This window comes from Peromyscus eremicus, chromosome 2, assembly GCF_949786415.1.
Source record: "Peromyscus eremicus chromosome 2, PerEre_H2_v1, whole genome shotgun sequence".
Classification (NCBI taxonomy): Eukaryota; Metazoa; Chordata; class Mammalia; order Rodentia; family Cricetidae; genus Peromyscus; species Peromyscus eremicus.
Window position 1 is genome coordinate 30,154,239 of NC_081417.1, and position 11,745 is coordinate 30,165,983.

Sequence of the window (11,745 nt, forward strand, 5' to 3'; positions counted from 1 at the left end):
ATAACAAATTATTACATCCAGAGGGCAATTTTACAAGATTAACTGGTGTAATAAATTATTACCAGAGTCAGAATACCACATTACCCTTTAAGGTATTTCACAGTGGAGACAAAATGAACTGGCCTGTAAAAACCCAGAAATGTAGGAGAGAATAACAAACTGCCTCATCACATTTCTGAAAGATACTTGTCTAATGCTTGTGGAGCTCAGCGAGCCCACTGTATAATAAATGTATGGATAGTATGATGACTGTGCATAATTATTATTGTTTATTCTTCTGTTGCATACTCAGGAACACTGCAATCTATGCATGATCACCTTAATAAAATACCTGTGATATTTTATTTCTAAAATGATTTCTACATAAAATGCTATGTGGTACATGCAAGAACTCAAAATTCATGTAGAGAGATAGAGATAGATACAGATATAGATAGTCTATAAGTGAATCATATTTATTGTTTGCTTGTATGTTTTGAGACAAGGGCTCATTCTGTAAGCTAGATTGGTCTGAAAATGGTAGCAATCTCCCTGGCTTGATTTCCTGTACTCAAACTATGTAATCGTGTATCACACTTGACTTCAAATATATTTTAAGATAATAAATGCATGTACTGATAAAATAATCCAACTAATTGCTTTATGTGATTTTGATGATGTATTCAAAAATTTAAAACAATATTTAGTCATTTCCATAGTTAATTTACATCGAATTACATTAAAAATGAAGAAACACTTTTTCACTTCTGCTTACAGTTTACTACAAACATGAGAAAAATTAATTCTGTGATTTGAACACTAGGAATATGACAATATAATGACAGTTGATTCTTCTTTGTTTGGTTTAGATTTTTAGTCTTTTGCTCTTTGTGTGTGTATGTATATGCTGTGTATGTGTGTGTGTGTGTGGTTGTGTGCGTGCGCGTGCACGTGCTGTGTGTGTTGTTGTGTGTATATATACTGTGTGTGCACATGCTGTGTGTGTGCTGTGTGTGTGTGTATGTGCTATGTGTGTGTTGTATGTATATATACTGTGTGGGTGTAGGGGAGATGGATGGTGTGGGTAGGCCATGTGTGCATGGAAACCAGAAGAGAACATAGGCATGATGTTCTCTGCTTCAAGTCTCCTGAGACAGGATCTCTTACTGAACCTGAAGATCCAGGAGCAAGGCTGTTGACCAGGAAGCCCAAATTCCTTCCAGTTTCCAAGCCCAACCATGCTAAACATTAACAGCTTTTTATCTTATGTGATGGTTTGAATGAGAAATGTGTGCCCCACCCCCAGGGTCAAGTGTTGGAAGACTTGATCTCCAGTTCCTGGCACTGTCTTGAGATGTATTACATTCTTGCTGGAGGAAGTATTTTACCAGGGCTATTCTTTGAATTTATGGCCTCAGCCAATTTCCAGTTACAGTTTCTGCTTGGTGTTTGCAGTTAAAGATGAGATCTCTCAGTTTCCTGTTTTGACAACCTGTTACCATGCTACCCCCTCTATTACAGACTCTCTCTCTCTCTCTCTCTCTCTCTCTCTCTCTCTCTCTCTCTCTGTGTGTGTGTGTGTGTGTGTGTGTGTGTGTGTGTGTGTTTGTCTTTCTCTTTCTCTCTCTGGAAGTTTAAGCAAAATAAACCTTTTCTTCCTTAAATTGTCTTCATCATGATATCTAATTACATCAAGAGAAAAGTAAATGATACACACAGCTTCTGGGCATCTTACCTACATTCTCCATACTTGCCCAGTACTCACTCATCCCCATTGCACTGTATTTCCAGTCCTGTCCCTTTTATATTTTGGGGGATGGCTATTCAGATGTTCACATTCATCGATCTCAATTTTAATTTCTATAGTTAAAACTATCCTTTACCAAGAAGTAAAGAGGAAAGAGAAAGGGGAATAGGAGAGGAGTGAATGGGACAAATGAAACACACAGAAATGAGAGAGACAGAGACAAAAACTTTAACATTCAATTCAGCTTCCTTAGTTCCAAAGGTCAGACTTGATTTCTATTCATCTCTTCCTAACCACTCACTGCCATTGTTGTGTTTCCTACCATGGTGGCTTCCATAAAGTAGTCCTTCAGGAGAGAATGACTTTATGAATGGATCAATGTTGCCATAATGTTTTACTTCAATTCTCTGTCAGGAGTTGACAGTAATTTGACTTCTCTTGGATCAACTAAGGTAAGATGTCAACACTGAAAGAGCAGTTGTAGGTAGACAAAAGGGATTGACTTAGTGCCTTGAATTCCTAGGCATGGGTTAAAGGGTTTGGGGTGAGAGACATTGGAATTCATCGAGAACTTGTACATTCTCTTGGTGAAAGCTTATGAACAGAGGTGTGACCTATTATCAAGTGGATATCTACATTTCTCTAATCTCATATTGAGAGTCTTTGCTCATTATTTGTCAAGTGAGTTAATTTTCCAGTTATCAACTAGACAAGAGTTTGTTTATTCATATGTGTTGCCTTGATTTTCTTTGATGGATCTAAGCTCATGACCTATACCATTTGCCTTCTCTTTTAAGAACTTTTGCAATATTCTGTGGCCCTCCAGCTAGAAATGGATTCTTTGTGAGAAAGAATTACTTCTGAGAATAAATATTTATTTTAAAAAATCTTTCTTTCTTTTTGATCCTTGATATTTTCCTTTGGTATAGAACATTGGATTATTTCAACATTTAAGCTACTTCACTTTCTTCTTTCTGGGTGAGTGTTTTTTTTTTTTGTTTTGTTTTTTTTTTTTTTTTTTTTTTTTTTTTTTTTTGGTTTTTTCGAGACAGGGTTTCTCTATGTAGCTTTGCGCCTTTCCTGGAACTCACTTTGGAGACCAGGCTGGCCTCAAACTCACAGAGATCCGCCTGCCTCTAACTCCCGAGTGCTGGGATTAAAGGTGTGTGCTACCACTGCCCGGCCTGGGTGAGTTTTAAAATGAGAATTGGGCAGGGAGTCTCACCCTAGTTTGTCTTTGGTTCTTGTGTCCATCCACCTTGACCTGGCTTGATTCAGAAATTTCTTTTTGACTTTTGCTTTCCCTAGTTTTAGCATAACATGGCAATGTGAGGATTTTTTTTTAATGTCTAAGTGTTTTTGTACTTACTCTTTAGTTTCTATCAGATCTTGTGGAAATTCCTAAGACAAACATCTTTCTTCTTCCTTTCCTCCCTCCCTCTTCCTCTCCCCCTCCCCTTTCCCTTCTTCCTGTCTTGCTTCCAGTCCATTTTATTTAATTTTGATTTCTGTTACCCTTCTTATATTCCAATTATCTTGAAGTTATAATTTTGTAAATTGTATATGTTGTACATCTATTTTTCTTTTGTTCATTGTTTCCTCAAATCATTTTTCCATTCATCATTTCTATGACAGTACTTTTTATTTATTTATTTATTTATTTATTTATTTATTTATTTATTTATTTATTTATTTTTATTTTGCAATACAATTCAGTTCTACATATCAGCCACGGATCCCTTGTTCTCCACCCTCCTACCCCCCTCACCTTCCCCCCAGCCCACCCCCATTCCCACTTCCTCCAGGGCAAAGCCTCCCCCACGGACTGAGATCAACCTGGTAGACTCAGTCCAGGCAGGTCCAATCCCCTCCTCCCAGACTGAGCCAAGCGATCCTGCATAGGCCCCAGGTTTCAAATAGCCGACTCATGCAATGAGCACAGGACCTAGTTCCACTGCCTGGATGCCTCCCAAACAGATCAAGCCAATCAACTGTCTCACCCATTCAGAGGGCCTGATCCAGTTGGTAACCCCTCAGCCATTGGTTCATAGTTCATGTGTTTCCATTCCTCTGGCTATTTGTCCCTGTGCTTTATCCAACCTTGGTCTCAACAATTCTCACTCATATAAACCCTCCTCATTCTCGCTAATTGGACTCTCAGAGCTCCACCCGGGGCCTAGCCATGGATCTCTGCATCTAGATTCCTCAGTAGTTAGATGGGGTTTCTAGCACGACAGTTAGGGTGTTTGGCCATCCCATCACCAGAGTAGGTCAGTTCGGGCTGTCTCTCGACCATTGCCAGCAGTCTGTTGTGGGGGTATCTTTGTGGATTTCTGTGGGCCTCTCTGGCACTTTGCTTCTTCCTATTCTCATGTTGTCTTCATTTACCATGGTCTCCTATTTCTTGTTCTCCTTCTCTGTTCTTGATCCAGCTGGGATCTCCCCCAAGCTCTCTTTCCCTCGACCCTCGACCTTCATTGCCCCCACTCATGTCCAGGCTGTTCATGTAGATCTCTTCCATTTCTCCGTCATTGGGCAATCCCCGTGTCTTTCTTGTGACCCGTCCCGCGGGCCACGTTATTTGATGAGACCCGAGGAGGCACCTCCTGAAAGATCAATGGGGGTGAGAGAGAAAGGAGACCAGGCGCGTAAAGGAAGACAAAGTCAGTCTGAGTTGCGTCAAGGTCTCGTTTATTGCAAGGGGAATCAGGTTTATATATGCTAGGAGCTAGGAGAAGTAGATAGGGGTATGGAAAGTTACTAGGAGGAAGTTAGGGTAAGGTAGGGTTCAGGAAAAGGTCTCTTTGTTCCAGGGCCTGATCAACGGACCATACAGCAAACCATTATGTTTCAGGGAGTAGATCAAAAGGTACATACTGTGGTTTTGTTGAAAAATGGTTGCTATTGAAACTGTTAACGGAAGATTGGGTACACAGCTTTTTCCCATGAGAATCAGTTAGGCTACTTGGCTCCTGACATTCTTGGGGTCCTGTTTTCCAGGTAGCCTCCCTGGTGATGTGAGTAGCAGTCCAGTCATCCTTGTTCCACATCTAGTATCCTGTTATGAGTGAGTACATACCATGTTTGTCTTTCTGAGTCTGGGTTACCTCACTCAGGATGATTTTTTCTAGATCCATCCATTTGCCGGCAAACCTCATGATGTCATTGTTTTTCTGTGCTGAGTAGTATTCCATTGTGTATATGTACCACATTTTGTTTATCCATTCTTCAGTTGAAGGGCACTTAGGTTGTTTTCATGTTCTGGCTATTACAAACAATGCTGATAGGAAAATAGCTGAACAAGTGCTCTTGTGGTATGATTGAGCATTCCTTGGGTATATGCCCAAGAGTGGTATAGCTGTACTTTTATTTCTGCTATTTCAAATTGGATTTGATCTTAAAACATCAATCTCTCTACCATACTCAGTTTCTGTGCTAATTTTCTTTTTGTTAGCATGACATTGAAGTTGTAAATAATCTTTTTAATTTTCTATAAAATGATTTCACATCTTTGTCATATTTAAGTCTTGTCCTGGGGCTTACTTTCTTCTTGAGACATTGCTTTTTCACATACATTTAATCTAATTTGTTGAATAGTAGATCCAGAATGGAAGGGGTGTGGGTGGATTTGATCAAGTTACATTATGCAGATGTATTAAATTCTCAAATAATAAACTTAAAAAGGAAAACCACTTCCCTAAAGTATATGTGATACACAGGTTATAAAAATGGACCAACTACATATTGCTGGAGGATTTATGATACTCTAACTAGGTGTTTGGTCAGTTTGAATGTTTGCTGAGCTGTAATGCCAGAGACTTTATATCTTTTATTGTTCTTATTTTTTTCTTACTTTTCCATGTTGTCTTTGTGATTTATAGTTTCCTTACAGACTAAGTGTCCTCTGTGCGCTGTAGCCACTGACCTGGTGTCCACTGTGGTCATTGCTGTTGATGCAATGTAACTGTGTTGGATAGAAAAAGTTCTACAATGCTATGGTGACATCTTAGGGCATCAGTGGACCTGTGCCATTGGCCTGTGACATTCTCAAGTGAATTTTAGTCAGACAGTTTCTCTTGCCTGCTTCTAGATATGGCAGAGAATTCAGAATCAGATAGAAGTAACATTATTTTAAAACAAACAAAACAGAACAAAACCACAAAAAAGCAAACACAAACCAAACAAGCAAAAGACCAATAAAAAATGCCAAAATAAAACAAAGTGAAGCAAAGGGTCCACGGGAAAAGCATTGAGTTCATTTTGTATTGGTCAACTACTCCTGGACATGAGGCTTGTCCTGGAGTGTGTTTGATACACCCAGTAATGCACCATTGGAGAAAAGTGATTTTCTTTTTGCCAATGTATATAAATCATTAATAACTTCTAGGTTAGTGGTGGGAACCTATGTTACTTCCTCTTCTCAGTCTGGCTAGAACCTGTGCAGTTCTTGTGTGCTGCCACAGCCTTCTCCAACTAAGATCTCCAACTAACACTCTGGGAGAACCTTTTTCCATACAACATCAGAATGGTTTAGGCTACTGTATGGGAATATTTCCTGTGTCTACTCTTTAATTTCTCCTGCTAAGACCTTAGGATATCTTTCTTAGTTCTCTACCATGAAAGTCTGTCAGTATTTGGGGGCTATAAATCAAACCAAATAATTGGGATCTTCTTGGAGCCTATTAATGAATGCTGGGAATTTCCTATTGTTATTTTATTCCACATAGAGCCCAGATGTTTATCCAAATCAACATTTAAGTGTCCTTGTCCATTTATGTGGATTCTTCTTCAGGTGGTTGAGATCATCTGACTTTAACTTTCTTTTCTGAATTATACACCATCATTTTCCCTGTTATCTTACTTTTTTATAATCTTCAAACTTTTCATATTTTTAAGGATAAAGGTAAAGACTTCTGTTCTCTTTACTTGTCACAGCTGAAACTGGACTTATTTTTCCCACAAATATCTACATCTTTATTTAAACCTATGTCACCATATTGATGAAATTAGAAATTAGAAAAAGAAACAAAATTCTCTCTCTCTCTTTCTCTCTCTCTCTCTCTCTCTCTCTCTCTCTCTCTCTCTCTCTCTCTCTCTCCCCCACCCCCAGAAAACACCCTTTTACCAGAGTGAATTTTGTGCTCAACTGAAGTTACACTTATTAGCTAATACTGAAGTTACACTTATTAGCTAATAATTAAACTAACAATCATGGACATTGAGATCCATCTTGCATGTATTTCTGGAGGCAATGTATGCATGCATGATGGACAACAGTGTATTATGTAGTAATGTGCTTGAAATATCCCTGGATAGGAATAATTTTGACTCATTAATTTGGGGACTAGTATGACTCCACACTCAGATCTCCCATTTTCCTCACCTGTTAAAACAGGAATTGTGGTGGTGAATTTTACAGGAGTGTTGTGAAGTTTGTGTTGACAAATTTTCTATACTTGAAAAAATACTGGAAGCCTTTTAAACAATATGGTACCTCAGAGTATATCAAGAAGTTTGTTTCTAGAGAAGGTGTTTTTACTGATGCAATTTATCTCCCACCACATTGATGGAAATATTAGAGTTATTCAGGAGTATTTTAGGCATTAAAATACCTCATTTTTTGTATTTTTTTTTGCTGAATGAAAATGCACAGTAGGATGTATTGACAAGGCTATGCATTTCCTTAGTCAATATTCCTACAACTATTGATTTTAAGATGCAACAATTTCATCAAAGGATGTTGAATGACTCTTAAAATCTTAATAACCACTGCTAATATTCATAGAAAATGCAATGATATAATTATGTTATAAATGCTATTCTGATATGCCAATATAATGCACATAATTTGGAAAAAAATAACAAGGAGATTCTTTTTATTTTTTGGTTTTTTGAGACAGGATTTCTCTGTGTAGCTTTGTGCCTTTCCTGGAACTCACTCTGTAGCCCAGGCTGGCCTCGAACTCACAGAGATCCACCTGCCTCTGCCTCCTGAGTGCTGGGATTAAAGGTGTGCACCACCACCTCCTGGCACAAGGAGATTCTTGACAGTAAAAACAGAGAACCACTGGCCTATATTTTTTTTACATTAAGAGAAAGTTTTTAAAAAGCCAATATTTGGCTTTATTACACTATTATCTCTTAGTATTCATGTATCATGTGTAACCTCTATAATTTAGTCTACCTTCAGTGCTGTTTGTAATTCTCTGTAATTACCTTAAAATAAAATCATTATTGTATTATCAGCTAAACCAATAAAACAAAATAAAATAAAATCTGTTTGTTCTAATTTCAGTAAAAAACTCCATGTGCTTTAAAATAATTAAAAATAACAATTAACCATAATTCCCTGAAAAGATTGCCAGTTCTTCAGTTTTTTAATAATGTACCTTTATATAATATCTTAATAATATTAGTTTATATTTATGCAGTCCTCCATATGAGAAGCTCAAGGTATCATATGAATATTATGGTGATTAATCCTACCTGAAAAATATTGCCATTCCCAGTTCACAGATGAAGAATCAATCATGAGACTGATTGTCTGCTCAAAGATTTGTACTGTGTCCTTGGAGAGAGAAATACTTTTCCTATCCAAAACATTTGTATTAGATATATCTAAGAGACTGAGGTTTGTTTTTTTGTTGTTGTTATTTGTTTCTTTTTTTCTTTGTCTGTTTTTATTCTGTTGGATTTTTCAAGACAGGGTTTCTCTGTATAACAGTCCTGGCTGTCCTGGAACTTACTTTGTAGACCAGGATAGCCTTGATCTCACAGAGATCTTCCTGTCTCTGCCTCCCAAGTGCTAGAATTAAAGGTGTGTGCCACCACCGTCTGGCGAGACTGAGCTTTGAAGGACTTCAGACAAGATATAGGCTATTAGTGATCTTTGAAGTTCTTGTAGCTAAATCAGTTTCAGTTAGAAAGCAGAAGCACTACCCAGGAACATGTTACCTGTGTGTTTTTATACTGGAACAACATATAGAAGTATGTGTTATCTGTGTGTTTCACAGTGGATCCTCACCCAGGAGCATGTCACCTATGTGTTCTTATATCAGAACACCATCCAGGAGTGTGTTACCCATATGTTTCACAGTGGAGCATCAGCCTAGAGCATGTTACCTATGTATTCTTATGTTAGAACGTCATTCAGGAGTGTGTTACCTGTGTGCTTCACAGTGGATCCCTACTCAGGCGTACATTACCTATGTGTTCTTATATTAGAACACCATCCAAGAGTGTGTTACCTGTGTATACCTATGCAGAGTTAGCAGCAGGCTACAGATTGCAGTGGATTGTTCAATGATTTCTCTTCACTGAGTGAAGACATTAATCTTAGCAATCTTTTTGCATTAGCCTCACGGAATGGGGTACGGGTATCTTTCTTTGCTATTTGGAAGGAAATTGAATGAATTGGTGGACACAGGTCACCATTCAGCCTCTTTGTTTTCATCCACGTTTACCTTGTCATTTCACCTTTGACTCCCAGCAATGTTTTCCTCCATTTTTTAAAGTTTTGTAAGTATTGGCATTTTATTTTTTATCTATAATCTTTTTCCTGACATTTGGTCTTGTGTATTGTAGGATTTCAGAGACACATAAATTTAAAACAGAAATATTGTTCTAAGAAGACATTGAGTGAACAAAAGAAAGAAGTGTCAGTTGTAGAGAAAAGAAAGTGTCCAGAAAAAAACTTCAGAAATTGTATGGCTAAATTAACACTTTCAAGTTGAGTTAAAAGCTGGAAGACACTTCTGTTCTATAGAATGTATGTTGCAATGGAGTTTATGTCCTCCTAGCTAGGAAACAATACCAAATTTATGAGATGATCACATGAAATACCTTATTTAATATTAGTAAATCTATGTTCTTTAACACTGCTCTCATTTGAGAATGACTTTGTCATTCATTATTTGCTATTGCTTAGTTGTTTTCAATGATGACTTTCAAAATTAACTAGTTTATCATATTTTAGCAAAATAAATTGAAGTATATACTTTTAAAATTTTAAAGTATAACAGCTCATAGATGTACTGTCATTTCTGGAAAATCGTGTATTATTTTCTAGTCTGTTGCTGAGTCTTAATCTAAAGTTGATTACTATCTCTAAGTCCACAGCTAGGTTTCCTTGATTTGATTTTCTATATTGGATTTTTTAGTCTCTATCTAATTCCATTCTGTAGCATATAGATTTGGTATCATTTCCATGTATTCTGGACCATGTGTTCCTCACTATTCCACTTTTGATGTCTAACTGCCATCTCTGTATTAATAAAAAACATTAATGAAAGTGCCAATACATGGAGTGCACAAGCACTATAGTTCCATTACTGCCAGGAAGCATGTATGTGGTTCTAAACTTTCTCGTCTATATTCTTACCTATGCTATGGACCTCACTGACCCAATCTTCATAATCAAAATGATGACTAATTTATACTACTTTTATTATTGATAATCTCAATATGTTAGATATGTCATGTTTTTTTTCAAAAGTAGTAAGACATTCTTAAAATCACTAAGATCAAAGTTCCTGATGGATGGAAATTATGTATGATGAGTTTAGTTAATGTATCATTTTGATGGGTTTTGAATCACTGCTCAGTGTATGTATGTGTTTACCAGGTATGTGTAAACTTCTGGATTTAATTTCAAATACTTTATCTATCTATCTATCTATCTATCTATCTATCTATCTATCTATCTATCTATGGCTACTCATAATAGCATAATATCCATTCAGTATATTGGTACTACAATCGGTGTACTCCATATACATGAAAAAAAAATCTTAAAAATGTTAATTCTCTTAGCCAATTAGTGAATTTTATTCCTGGTTTTATATATAATATATATATATATATATATATATATATATATATATATATATATGCCCATACAGCTCAAGATTTGGTTAGGATCTCCTCTTGAAGTCTGTCTTGGTGAATTGATAAGTATATTTCCTTGTATTTAAATAAAATCTGAAATGAAATACCTTCTTTCATATGTTATTAATGATAATATTTTTTTGAAAATGTTGATGTTGGAAGGGATATACTCTTGGCAGATATGTAAAATGACACTAAAGTAGGTAAACTTTTGACTATTTATATGAAAGAACAGAAATAAGGATTTTGAACATATATGTACTCCCATTCCTACTGACACATCATTCAATATCATCAAGATGTAGAAACAAATTCACATGGTTATTGATAAATCAACGAATAGTGAAAACATGATAAGCCATATACGTACATATATTTCAGATACATGTATCTCTAAACAGGTTTGAATATTATTCATCAGCAGAATAAAGAGAAATCCTTCCCCATTCACCTGTACTGGTAAATCAAGATGATGTTTGCTAAGTGACATAAGTTAATCACAGATGAGATGATACTGCAAGACTCCACTTGTATGGTAAGTCTCAATAGTAAAACTCATAGAATCAGAATAAAACCATGGTTTTCAAAGACTGATAGAAGGATGAAAGTAGAAATAATGTTTAGCAAAAGTTTCAGTTCTAGAAATTCCTGTATGACAATATGCCTGTCATTCATTTAATGAGTTGTGGACTCAAAAGATAGAAGGTAAACAACATATGGAGTCATTTTTGCCACACTTTGATGAATAAATAGATAAATATAAAAATGTCATTTGTTGTATGCTGCTATAGTGTTATAGAAGAATTCCATAATTTCCAGATAATGTTTTTAATGTATTTTCATCCTTGCCATTTCAAGTCAGGATTTTATTTACTTCTATTGAAAATAGATTTTTATTTTTACTCCCTGGGAACCCTGGCCACTCCAGCCAGGAAAACAGGCAGTCTAATGGCTAATATTCACCTTTCTCTCAGCTACTCCAAATTCAATCCCCCAGTAACATCCCCAGCTTTGTAGCATATCACCTGCTCCAGTCTCCCATTCCCCATGCCAGCCAGCATCTATAATGGACCACACAGATCTCCCCCTCTTACTCCTTAATTCCACCCCCTAACTTCAGCAGACATTCCCTA